General features: G+C 34.8%; 1 pseudogene; it reads right to left on the bottom strand.

Moving 5' to 3' along the window:
* Window positions 1-546: 546 nt before the first annotated feature.
* Window positions 547-1863, bottom strand: LOC109447567 (CCA tRNA nucleotidyltransferase 1, mitochondrial; annotated as a pseudogene).
* Window positions 1864-13555: the final 11692 nt, after the last annotated feature.

Genomic DNA, 13555 nt, shown 5'->3' with positions numbered 1-13555 from the left:
TTGCTGGAAGAATTTTATTTGGAACTCTTGCATTCTTAAAGGTAAACTAATATTTGATATCTATAGGTTGTCAGTATTACACTTATAACATAAATAAATTAATAAAAATCTAGACCAAGCTCCCTTTTTTTTTAAGTGCAAGTTTATTCTGAATTCAGATAAGAACAGACACTTATGGACAATCATTCTATAAAATAACCCAGTTATTTTGATTGCGAATCACCTTTTGAGATCAACGTTAATACTGCTGTATGCAAAAAAAAAAAAAAAAAAAAAAAAGCCTAGCCATAGTAAGATAGGTATACTTTTCTCAGGTACTTTTCCTAAAGAATTATAAGGCTCAGTGATATAAGATTAAAAGGAGGCAAAATACAGTTTGGTGTCTGAAATTTATTTTTCTGAAGAGGTCTTCTAAGCTGGCTTTTATTCTGCTATATATGCAAGTCTCTTAAACCTCACTAAGGGCAATGGGGAAAACAAAACAAAACAAAACAAAAAACTCTTACCAAAAATGTCCTGGCTTTTGGTAGCGAACTCTGTTAGATTTTAGGTCTCCGTCATGTAATTCAAAAGTTCATCTTTTTCTATTTGGTACACAACTTTTCCCCACTGTTCTCAAAACTGTTGTAATAGAGCCCCAATTTATTTTCCTAAAGAAGTGACCACATTTCTGATGTCATAGCCCCTCACAGGAAATGGAGGAATGGACCACTGCTGCATTTCCTTTAGAAAACTGTGCTCTCCTTTGTGTTTCAGTAGTTCACACACACAGGTATTCACTTTAGATTCCCTAGAATCTATAATGAAGTCTTGATAGGGTTTCAATGATTCTGAACTGTCTGTTGCTTTAATTAAATCTTTTTTGTTTGTTTTTAACTATAAACAAACTAAGGTTTTTCTCTTTTTTTTGAAATCTTCAATCTCAAATCCAATTTTGTAAACATGCTGTGCTTTGAATTCTGAAGCAAAGAGTCATTGGCTTTGGTGAAAAACCAACATTTTTACTGACTTTGTTAAATTCTTTTAAACTTGCATTAGCAAGTAAGCCTATGTAAGGAGCCACATCATGATCATAGATGAGGTGAACCAAATGATTTACATGGTTACCAACATGATTTTTTTTTTTTTTTTTCCATTTCTACCCAAATCCTCTCTCCTGATATTCCAGCCAGACCTTTGGCATTTTCTGCAATTGCTTCCAAGGTCTCAGGATCGTGGTTACCAGATCTGTCTACAATTCTTCTATAAAACCTGACATTTCTTAAAATTCAAAGATAATCTTCTTGTATCCTCTGTTTAGCATATCCAACAAACTTCACTTTCTTATTCTTCTTTTCATAACATTCAAGGAGTTACATACAATTTATAGTGAGATCTCCAGCATCTTTCTGCCAATCAGTTGTGAATTGTACCTCAACATGTCTTCCATTGGTGACATCAATCCAAAGTGTAGTAATTTCACGTTTTCTTCAGGAAGCCTGGCAGTCATTATCCAGTGTGCCTCTCCTTTGTTGTTTGTCACGCGAACGCCAGCAGACTGAAACATCACCTTCCTCTGAGTAGGGGTGGCAGTGATGGCACAATCCATGCCCTGCCGCTTCACTCCGTTTAACAAATCCCGCACGGCTCCTCCTGCTATTTGTAATTCATGATTTTCTTTGCCAAATAATTCTGTCAGACCCTTCATCGTTCTGTGCAAAGTGACTGGAATTCTTGAGACCGCAACTCCATTGTAAATAGATACCACTTCAGAAGGCACAGCCTACTCCAACCATAGCTCAGTAACAGCCTGAGCCAGGGATATAGGCACCTCGGCCTCTGGGGGAAAGGTACCAACTGCACATCTACCAGACAAACACGCATGCACAATGATGAAATTTAAAAGTGACGGGAAATAAAGGGATACACTACAATTTTATATATCAACTGAAAGACATCCATCTCCTATCCAGGTGGAAAACTGAAAAGTGACAATGTCGGGGACAGTTACGACGAGGTCTGTGCTTGTAGCTCTCCGATGTCGCATACTTACTATAATGCTCACAGACTACATTTCATGGTGACTAGACTCTCCTGAGAGGCCAGTTTCTGTTATAGCGTGAGGGGTACAGGGCTGCCAAGAACAGTGGTTCCAGAAAATGTCACTCAGATTTTCAGGAACATTTTGTCTCCTCCAGAACTTGTCAGTTACCTGTATGTCACACTCCTTCCCCACCCACACCTGACATTTTAGCCAGGGATATTTCCTAAGCCTTATGAAATAAATATTTCCCCATGACTTTGCTGCTGCCTATACCTCATTCATTTCCCCCCATCCAGCTGTCTCCTGAGTCCCACCACACTCTGCCCTCGGTTCTCCATCATTGCACCATTTTCCAGGTCAGCTGGCTTCCGTGACAGCTCTCAAGTGACCCAAGGGAAATCATTGAAGAACCACTCCTTTCCTTAAAAAGCAGGTCTCAGAAAGTGGTGTTCCCCAACAGGAGGCGAGCTTCCCTTCACCCAGCCAACACAGGGAGGGCAGCTGTCGGCTTCCTTGCACCTCTGCCTCTACCTGGAAAAACCCGCTGGGGACCCAGCCCTGAAGTGGTGTGTGCCACCCCCCACACCAGGTGCTAGACCAAAAGGCTCAGAGAGACCCTGGGGGACCCAGAGGTGAGGGAGGGAAATTCCCTGGGGAAGCTGAATGACTCAACCAGTCATCAGCTGGGACATGGCCAACATGGTCTGTGACCGCCCCATCTGTCAGTTCAGGGGGCTCTGTCAGTTCCCTGGTGTGGTGGAGTCTTTCATCCCCACCCAAGCTCTTCTTTTAAAGGTGGGAGAAACTGAAGCATAGCAAGATTCAGTGACTTACCCAACATCATATTCTAGTTTTTGACACAGCCAGAAGTCTTTCTGCAAGCATGTGAGACAGATTAATTAACATGTTGTTAAGCAGACAGGAAAGATCCCTGGTGAAATAAGCAAAAGACAGCCATATCCTGAAACTCCAGTTTCTGGAATGTCTCCTTCACTCCAGGACAAAGATATGAGAACACACCTTGAGGTTAATAAATTACCTCATAAATCCCTTTTGGCTGGACAAAGGAGCAGATCTGATAGATGGGGATGGGTTCATTAATCCCTTTATGGTGGGGAAACAGGACAAACATGATAGACAAATTCTATTAGAAGATTCCAGCCCCCTTCCCCAAGCAGGCAAGGGAAGGTGTAAAAGTAAGAACTTTTGCCTCAGTCACTGGCAACCCAGTCAGGACCCCCTCTCGTTCTGAGAGCTGTGACTCTTTACTATTTACTTTTAATAAACTATCCTCTTTTACAACTTCTAGCCTCTCCTTGGTCCGTGCTTCCGTTCTTCGATTTCACGAGACACGATCCGGCACAAAGAAAATATTCTATATCACATGTACTGGTTCTATTGGTTGGTGCAAAAGTAATTGCAGTTTAAAAGGTTAGTAATTGCAAAAAAATGCAATTACTTTTGTGCCAACCTAATATTATTTCTCCTCTATTTTTTACCCATCCATATATCCATATCTATATCCACATATATTTCTATATCCATATCCTTATGCATACCCATATCCATATCCATATATGGATGTGTGTGTGTGTGTGTGTATTGTGTGTATTTTTCTTTCTTTTCTTTATAGCAACAGAAAGCTTGTTCATCACTAGAATAAATGTGTTGGGTTAGGAAGTGATTACACTGAAAAATGAAGTAGCACTGCTTCTAAAATAAACTATATTGAAGTAAAAGTAAATAAACAAATCTTCCAAATTCAATAATTTAACACAACAAAAGCTTATTTCCCACTTAATCTGCATGACCATCAAGCAACACTTGGTTTTCAAGTCTGGCTCAACAGTGGACCCAAGCTAAATCAGAAGTCAACCTTCCTCCACCCTCAAGGTTCTTCTGGCTGCTCCAATAATCAAATATACATAAAACATATTTGCAAGAGAAAATAAATTTAATACATACACTTGTCTGGGAACCCACATACATGAGCGAGTCAGAGACCTCACATGCAGGAGAGGTTCAGAGATACCATGTTTCCCTGAAAATAAGACCTAGCCGGACAATCAGCTCTAATGCGTCTTTTGGAGCAAAAATTAATATAAGATCCAGTCTTATTTTACTATAATATAAGATCCAGTCTATCATATCATATCATATCATATCATATCATATCATATCATATCATATCAATCATATCATATATCATACTGGGTCTTATATTAATTTTTGCTCCAAAAGACACATTAGAGCTCATTGTCTGGCTAGGTCTTATTTTCAGGGAAACGGTAGAAAGGGAACATGGGTCTTAGGAGACATTCTGAGCTAGGAACCAGGTAAAGTGCCTTGAGGATTCAAAGGGTCATTGCAGAATGATAAGAAAAGCAGATGTTTAGTAAATAGAAGTTTGCTCTGCCATATAGGTGAGTCCAAAAGAGATTATCCCTGATACTCTCTTATTATGGGCAAGGCTCCTAATTCAAGTTCTTCTACTTAGTTAAAGGGAGGGGCAGTTTTTCTTGAGCTTTAAGCTAAATTCAGTTCTTAATGTTTCCACCTAGAAGTGGCATAATTCACCACTGATTTGTATTGTTTAGAGAAAGTCATTTACTCACACTTAAAGTGTTGAACATCTTTTATGTCTCATTTCAAATCCTCTCAGACCTCCTTTGCCTTTGACTTTTTCTGTACGTAACCAACTATATATGTGTGGCCTCATAGCACCGTGGCTTAGTGGCATGATGCATGTCTTTCTGCAGAAAGGTTTCCTAACCACTCACTTAAATGCATTTGTGGGGGAGTTTACGCAGCCATTCTGCAGTATGCAAAAACACATGCTTGCAAAAAGGTGATATCCCCGTATCAATCTTTGACCAATAGGGGATGAAAATAACCCCCTCTCCTTCTTTTCAGCAGTCAGTGTTCTATGTTTGATTCTGTATGATTTTTTCACAAGGATTTTGGATAGTTTAGTCGCAGTTCAGTGGGATATTTTCAAAATAACTTTGCTTTGGATTGACTTTCCCTCCTTTCTTATTTTATTCTTCCCAGTTTCCTTATTCCTATTCTCTGAAATTATTTCCCAAAATAACATACCTACATGTAAACCTATCTTTCAGTCTGTTAAGACACCTAGATTCAAAAGGTTTAGGTAAGTATATTTGTATGATATGCCAAGATAAAAGAAAGCCAGAAATATTTGTTGATCATCATTATTGAGTAATATAGGTAGTAAATAAATTATATGGATACACCAAAGTAAAATATGTATATGATCTAGTGGGATTTGTACCAGGAATAAAAGTTTAGGTAAACATTAGGAAAACTATTAATATAAATCATATGTGCTTAATAAATATTTGTTAATGGAACACATCATTTTAGTACAGGTATACCTAGTTTTATTGCGTGTTGCTTTATTGCACTTCACAGATGTATACTTTTTGTACAAATTGAAGGCAAGATCCTCCACCAGCAAAATGATTATGACTTGCTTTATTCCTATACTTGCTTTATTGTGGTGGTCCATCCAAACCTGGAAAATCTCATAGATCAAACAATAAAAATCCACTTGATCATCTCGACAGATGATTAAAAAAAAAATTAAGTAATTGAAAAACCATTTATTGTAATTATACAATTGGGTAACTATATTCTTTATATGATAATATAACTCTACTTCAATTCCTAAATGAGTATCATACGTAGTGGCAAGTTCTAATGAACATTTAACTAAATCTAAAAGCATAACAAGTGCATTAGCCAATGAAATAATAGAAGGTAGCAAGAGTTATGAAAAAATGAAGAGAGGAGAAAAAAACATAATTCACATAAACAATATACCAGTACACATGAGAAGAAAAGCAAAGAACTATTAAAAACATGAGAATTACGACAAGCCAATTGTATACATGACAACCAAGTTCATATATATAAAAAGTAATACATAGGAAATGTTACAATTATAAATAAAAGTAATATCTTACAAATAAAAATGAAATGTTGAAGATATAATATACACACACACATATAAAATATCAAATAAACAAAAACTTAAAATACTACTATAGTCACAAAAGAAGAGTTGGGGCATTGAATAGACATAACAGATTCTTTCTAACTGCAAACAAAAAGTAATCGTGGATCTTTGCATTATACAATATGCTATGATAATTCTAAATTGATTTGAAGATTTCAGTTTAAAAAATATTAATGTATCAGATTAGAATGCATTTTAAAAATATGGATAAAAGAAGGCCTTTCTGTCTCTGATTCCAGTAAAAAACTAAGTATAATATGAATAATAAAAGATTGAATAATAAAAAGTTGATTTCTATAAAAAAAGCTTTTGTGTTCATGCACACACATCATAAGCAAAGTCACAATATGAAAGACAAAATAGGAATAAAAATAATATCTCATACCTTAGATTAAGACCTATACTTCCTAATATATGAAAAATTCTAGAAACTAAATCCCATCCAAAAATTAGAAAGTACATAAACATTGATGAAACATTTTAAAAGATCATAAACATGAAAACATACTTAACCTCTTTCATAAAAATAATCTTTTCAGATATCTGTTTGGTAAATCTGAATACCTTTGATCATACTTGGCAAGGCTGTGGGGAAAGAGCTACTCTCATACTTTGCTGATAGGAGTATAAACTAGTGCAAACCCTATGGAAAGCGTTGTAGCAAGGGTTCACATAACATTTGACCCAGCAATTCCACTTCTGAGTTTTTTTCCAGCTGATGTATTTGCAGCTGTATATGGAGATATGCTTATAGTATTATTCATTACATCATTTATTTTAAAGCAAATGATTGATTGTCTAAATATTAATTAAAATTTAGATGATAATATATTAATACCCAAATGCTATGCAGCACTAAGAAATCTCTTTATACTGTTATGGAATGCTCTGTAACATGTACCTTTAGATTAAAGAAATATAGGGTAGAAAAGTGTACATAGAAATTATTTTAACTATAGGATACTAGAAATATAGACATGAGCCAATAATGACAGGGATAGATTCTGAGATATGCTTCATCACTGGGCAATTTCATCATTGTGTGAACATCATGGAGTTCACTTACATACACCTGTATGATGTAGCCTACTACACACCTGGACTAAATGGTATAGACTATTGTTCCTAGACTACAAACCTGTACATCATGTTACTGTACTAAATACTGTAGGTAATTGTAACACAAGTAGTAAGTATTTGTGCATCTAAACACAGGAAAGTGCAGTAAAAATAATGTGTAAAAGATAAAAAATAATACACCTGCACAGGGCACTTACCATGAATGGAGTTTGTAGGACTGGAAGTTGCTGTGGGTGAGTCAGTGACTGAGTGTTAAGTGAATGTGAAGGTCTGGGACATGACTGTACACTACTGTAGACTTTATAAACACTGTCCCCCACCCCCACCCTTTATTCTAATAGGGTCAGAAATACAACAGTGAAGCTGTCAGCGCTGCTCCACGAAGGGAGTGGACTGAATTGATTGAAAATATTAAAGAGAAATTGACTGGGTAAGGCGAGGGTCACCAAAACAGTGACTGTCAGGGGAGTAAAACGTAGCCTGAGGATCAGCTGGCATTAGAAATCAAGATGGAGAGATCAGGTAACATAAGGGTCATGGCAATGTGGTTTTGGCTATTACACGTTGGTGCAGCAGTCAGATTACGGAACTTTGGGGTTGCCATTAAAATGAAAGTGTTTACCATGGAGAGGGTATAGAACTGAGGACTTAATATTTTGACCTCGGAAATTTTGTATTGTTTTGTTTTCATTGATCCTATCTGGCACATTGAATTGATGGAAGAAATAAAACAGATCTATATTTTACATCATTATTGCCTGAAAACATTTCCAAAGCACAGGGACAGGCTGGCTGCACACTACCATATAAAGCTTTTACTAACATGGCAGAGGCACTTAATGTGTGTTAAGGTAGCTCCCATGGAAGTGCATCCTTGTATAGGATCTTAGGTCCTCAAAAAAGAATTGACAGCAGTGTACTCTGAAGACCATCAGGCTAGGTCCGGGAGGGCTGTAGCACCCTCTGAATATGCAGTGCTGCGGTGACAAACTCCTCTGTGCTGAAACAGGTGAGTGGCTGACTGACTGGGATGTAAACCATCCACTCAAAATTGAGGTACTGCGAGTGAGAGGAAATCTGTTCCCAAGCCCCAGATATTGACTCCATTAGAGAAACAAAAATTCCTCCTGAACCATATAGCCTTCAATTTTTTACAGAAAATTCAGTTTCATTATAATCTTAAAAGACTACCATCATATATGGGGTAGATCATTAATCAAACATCACTATGTTGATCAAAACATCACTATGAGGCTCATGACTATATAAATGTGCTTGTTTAATGTGCAGGAAAGACTCCGGGTTGATATACCAGAAAATGAGTGGTTTCCCTTGCGAGGGAAGATGACAAAAGCACTTAGACTTGGGAAAAAACATTTTTCATTGTATCTTTTTATAGTTTTACAATTCTAAACCTTAGGAATATATTACTTAGTCAAAAAACTAAGTCATATTAATGGTTCAAATTGTAGTAACAGGTGTCCATAATCTCTTTGTCCTGCTTGCTACTGTTCTTTATTTCCAGGAAGAACATTACCATCGTTTTTATTACCCAAGGCAGTACTAAGAGAAATACAGGTAAAAATAGCGATTAACTAAAGATGCATTAAATATGGGAGAGGAAAAGTGATGTAGTGGGATAGTGGTAGTAGCGGGGAGGGGTTACTTATGTTTAATAAAAGGGAATAAAAGGGACTGTAATTTGGAATAGAAAGCAAATTAAAATTCAGTACTCGACTATTAAAATTAGGCTATTAAATTAAAATTTAATAGTTTTTTTTTTTATATCGCTTGCTTCCTGTCTCTTTTGTTGCAAGACTGACTCTTTAATCAAATCATTTGCCCTAAGATTTCTTTTTTGAATTACAAAACCTTAAAAAAACAAAACCAAAACGTTCCTGACTACCTACAAGAAGTCCAAGACTCATGTAAAGTTCTAAAGTTCTAATAATCTTGCACCCACTTAATACTAGTTTTCTTTCTTATGCAAAACAGCCCAGTTCTTTTTTATCTTAAGCATTTCATTGCAGACAATCCATTTCCTTTAATAACCAAGGGTGATTAATAACACATTGTACTAAACAAAAGAGTCATTTCCACCATTGGAAACACAAAGAACTGGCAGGAGCTTTGAAATAACACTTTTTCTTTAATTTCTTCCAACACATTATTTTAGTCCCATGGATTTATTTGGAATAACTTACCATTTTATGCTTTAATAATTCCTGACTTCCTTTTCTTCGCTTAAAAACATTTAAAAATGAAATTCCAGCAATGGAAATATGCTTATTTTCTGAATTTAACTTGACATTTTGTTTTATGATGTCAACGTAAGAGGAAACATTTTCCTTATTTTGCAAACTGTGATTTTTTCATATGTCCTCTACTAATATTTATGTATTGTTCATATACACTTAATATATACACCATATATTTCAGGTACCCCATTTACTAATTGTATAAATATGGGAGCTATTTAAACTTTCATTTTCTCATTTTCTGCACGACAAAATGGAGAAAATAATTCAAGAGTTGATAAGAGAATTAAACATTACCTTGTGGGCCCTGACACTGTTACCCAAGATGACTTCATGTTTAACACTATTGCAAACCTACTTGACCATTCAGATACCTTCCTAATCCTGACCTTATTTTGACACCTTATGAGAAGCAACCATCCTGCACAGACACCCTTTTCACTTTGCTCAAGCTCTAACACCACACTCTTGGCCATTCTAACTCCTACAGGTCTACCTTGTAGAATAACACCCAATAGTTTTAATATTCAATTGCTCAGCTTCAAGAGAAAAGAGTGGAAGGAAAAAAATAATAATTTATAGAACTTGACATGTATTTTCATTATTCTGTGCACAGCATTTGTGTATAATTTTCTTGCTCTGTAATTTCTCTTTGAATCTGTTATTTAAAAATATTTTGCTTGATTTCCAAATATGTGGAGATATTCCATATAATTTTGTTATTTGGTTTTCAATCTAATTCCATTGTTGATAGGTATTATTCTCTGTATAATTTCAATCTTTTGACATGTATTAGGACTTTCTTATGACCCATCATCTGGACTACTCAGTGAATGTTCCATGTGATTCTGGAAAAAACAAAAGTATTTTATAGCTGATGTGTATAATGCAGTATAAAGATTATTATGTTCATTTTGTTGTTTACAGATTATTTTAATTTTCCTGAACACTTTCTGATTTTTTTCCTTAAAATTGGTTATACCATTTTCTGAGAAAAAGTATTAAAGTCTCCACCTGAATTTCTAAATGTGTCTCTCTCAATCTCTTTGATTTTACATCCTGTATTTTGAAGAACAAAAAGAGTTAACATTTTGATTTCTTTCAAATAAATTGATTATTTAATCATTAGAAAATATCTATTTTTATTACTCACAAATATTTTTGTTTTGATGTCTACTGTTCCTGACATTAATGAGTCAGTCCAGCTTCTTTATGCTTGATATGATTGATATTTAAAAATATGTTTTCTCTCTTTTTACTTTCATTTTCTCAGTGTTTTTATATTAAAATAAATTAGGAAATGATAAATATATATATTTATCATGTGCATGTTTCTCTGTGTGCATATATGATATCTATTTCCATTTAATATATATTTCTAGTGGTCAGTTTTATTGTTGTGTTTGTTTCTAATGACTATTTTTTCTCTTGGTCATGCATCACGTTTTCCTGTTTTCTTCCATAGCTAATTTTTTTTTCTTGTATGCTGGCATTGGAGATATTAAATTGTTAAAAGTCTGGATTTTCCTTTTATTCCTTCAAAGATTTTGAGGTTTGATCTAGCAGATATACAATTATTTCACTGGTAAATCAGCTTTGTCCTATTGAATCTCATGTTTAGGTCCAATTGGGTTGGTCTAGAGAACTACAATTAAGATGTGGCCCCTCTTGGATCTTAATCACCTGTCTAGGCAGTGAGTGAGGTCATTCTTCTCTAGCTGATTGTAAGTCTCTGATCACTGTGAGACCTCGAGAATCTCCATTTACCTCATAATATTTTGGTATGCTGTTTTCTGCCAAACTGGTATTTGTTTTCTGCCAGGTTGCATAGAGTCCTGTCTTGATCTTATACAGCTTAATTATCAACCAGAGAGTCAAGAGGAACTTTCAAAAATTCTGGAGCTCTTTCTTTTCATAGTTCTCTCATCTCTGGTACTCTGTCCTTTAAATTCCAGATACATCAGCACCCCTGAATGCAGTTCTCCTCTTTTTTATCTTACATGTTTTAAACCAATTTCCTTGTACTATGGTTTGGAATTGATCAAGAGGAAAAGCCAGGGAAATTATGGAGCTCACATCAAATATTTTCCTTATTTAAAATATAGTATCTGTCCACTCTTGGTTGTTTAATATACGAAAGACTTCATATAATACATCAAGTTTTATAATTATTTTGGGTATGACGGTAAGGCTAATAGCCCCTACTCTGTCTCTGCTAGAACTATAAGTCATCCATTAAATTTTAATTAAGATCTTCTCTTCAGTCTTTTTGTTTTTGCCTCCTAATATTTTCTCTCTATGTAATATGACTCATTCATTCACAAGTATAAATCTGTCTTCGGCTCACTAACAGTATTTAGTTATTGAACCCTATGTACAGGTTTTTGCTAAAAATGAAACACAACACAGAATTTCCAATATCATTGTCCCTTTCCCTTATTTCATAGTGTTATTTCAGTTCATGTCCTCCTTTGATCTCATTAAAATCTCTAACATCAAAATATTATCAATCTCTCACAGGTCCCTAATGCCAACATAACTTCAAGTATTGTTGAGTCTCTGCAATATATTTCAAATCTGAAATTATAGTAGGTAGATCACTTTAATTATATGTAGCAAACACACTGACATTAATGTAAGTAAGTAGAGGGGGATTTCCTCAAAGTTACAAGTTGTTTCCTGTAATAAAATATTTAGAATGCATCCATAATTAAGAAACGGAGTGGGACTTTGAAGGAGCGTGTAGTCAGGACTCTTTTTTTTTTCCACCATATATTTTTCCCTCTTGGGACATCTGCTTCATATTTCTTTTTTTTTTTAACTACAGATATGCTTCCTTTGCTTTATTGTTCATGTGGAAAAGACTGCTATCCAGAGTACAAAATTATACATAGCAACTATCAAAGAAATAGGATTAGAAAGAAATATATTAGGTCCATGTCTAAATTTGTAAGAAATATATAAGTAATTTAGATTACGTAACATTTTCTATACAAGTGAAGGTCTGGAAGAAAGGCTGATACTGTTTAGATTGGCTACTAAAAATCATTTCTGATAGCACATGCATGTTTTTGTGGGTTGGATGCTGCAGGTAAGATGATTTATTATACTAGGCAGACAATTGTAGATGTTTATGACATTTATCCTCTTAAGTGTTCAGAATATTCACACACCTTTTTTCAACACAGATATAGAAACTCTCTTAGATCAATTATTTCATGCAGAAGAGATCTCCGTTATAATACTTACTGCATTCTGTCATGTATTATAGTTTGTGTAATTAAGTGCGATGAAAAAAAACAGAGTTGAATTCATATATATATATATATATATTTTTTTTTTTTTTTAAATAGAGCCTCTATCATTGATTACTACTGTGACTTTGAGAAAGGTATTTAATATTCATATGTACATATAATATAAAAGGTACTTAATATTTCTGTAAAGTCTGTATAATATAGTACCTATCTAATAAGCTTGTTATGAGGGTACATATGCAGAAAGTACTCAACAGAATACTTAATGCATGGTATAGTTCAATAATTCTTAGCACTGCTATTCCTGCTTTACTTCCAATAGATTTTAAGCCCTTAGAAGTTAGGGCATTAAGCCCTTAGAAGTCCTAAGGGCTTTTCTTACCTTACTTTTAACCATTGTTATTGTGTTTCAATATGCTTTTCCACACAGTCATTGCTCAAAAAATAACTAGATATCTGTTTATTAAATATAAATTATTACTTTGCAAACATAATTTTCTGAATACAAAGTCACTGATATCCTCCTGACAACCGAATCCAACAGTTATTTTTCAGACACTACCATTCTAATATTTCTTCAGCATAACACTATAAAGAAACATCACTCTTTTAAAAAATATGCCTTTCTTATTTTCTGTATTTCTAGTTCTTCCCTGAATTTTATGACTTCTGCTCTGTTTCCATTGCTCCTGTTCTTGTTTCCATAACTTAATTATGGGAAAAACAAACAATCCAAAAAACCTCAGGTTATAGTTCACAGTCCTCGTTTCTCTGTCACCTTACTTAACCATGTCATCAAATCCTAAGGTTATATATTAACTCTATGCAGAGTAATTTCAGATCTTCAGCTCCGGCTTCTATCCTAAGCTCCAGGCTCTCAAATTCTATTACCTCCCAG

The sequence above is a fragment of the Rhinolophus sinicus genome, linkage group LG01 (genome assembly GCF_036562045.2).
Source record: "Rhinolophus sinicus isolate RSC01 linkage group LG01, ASM3656204v1, whole genome shotgun sequence".
NCBI classification, from domain to species: Eukaryota; Metazoa; Chordata; class Mammalia; order Chiroptera; family Rhinolophidae; genus Rhinolophus; species Rhinolophus sinicus.
This window is presented reverse-complemented; position numbering and strand designations above follow the sequence as displayed.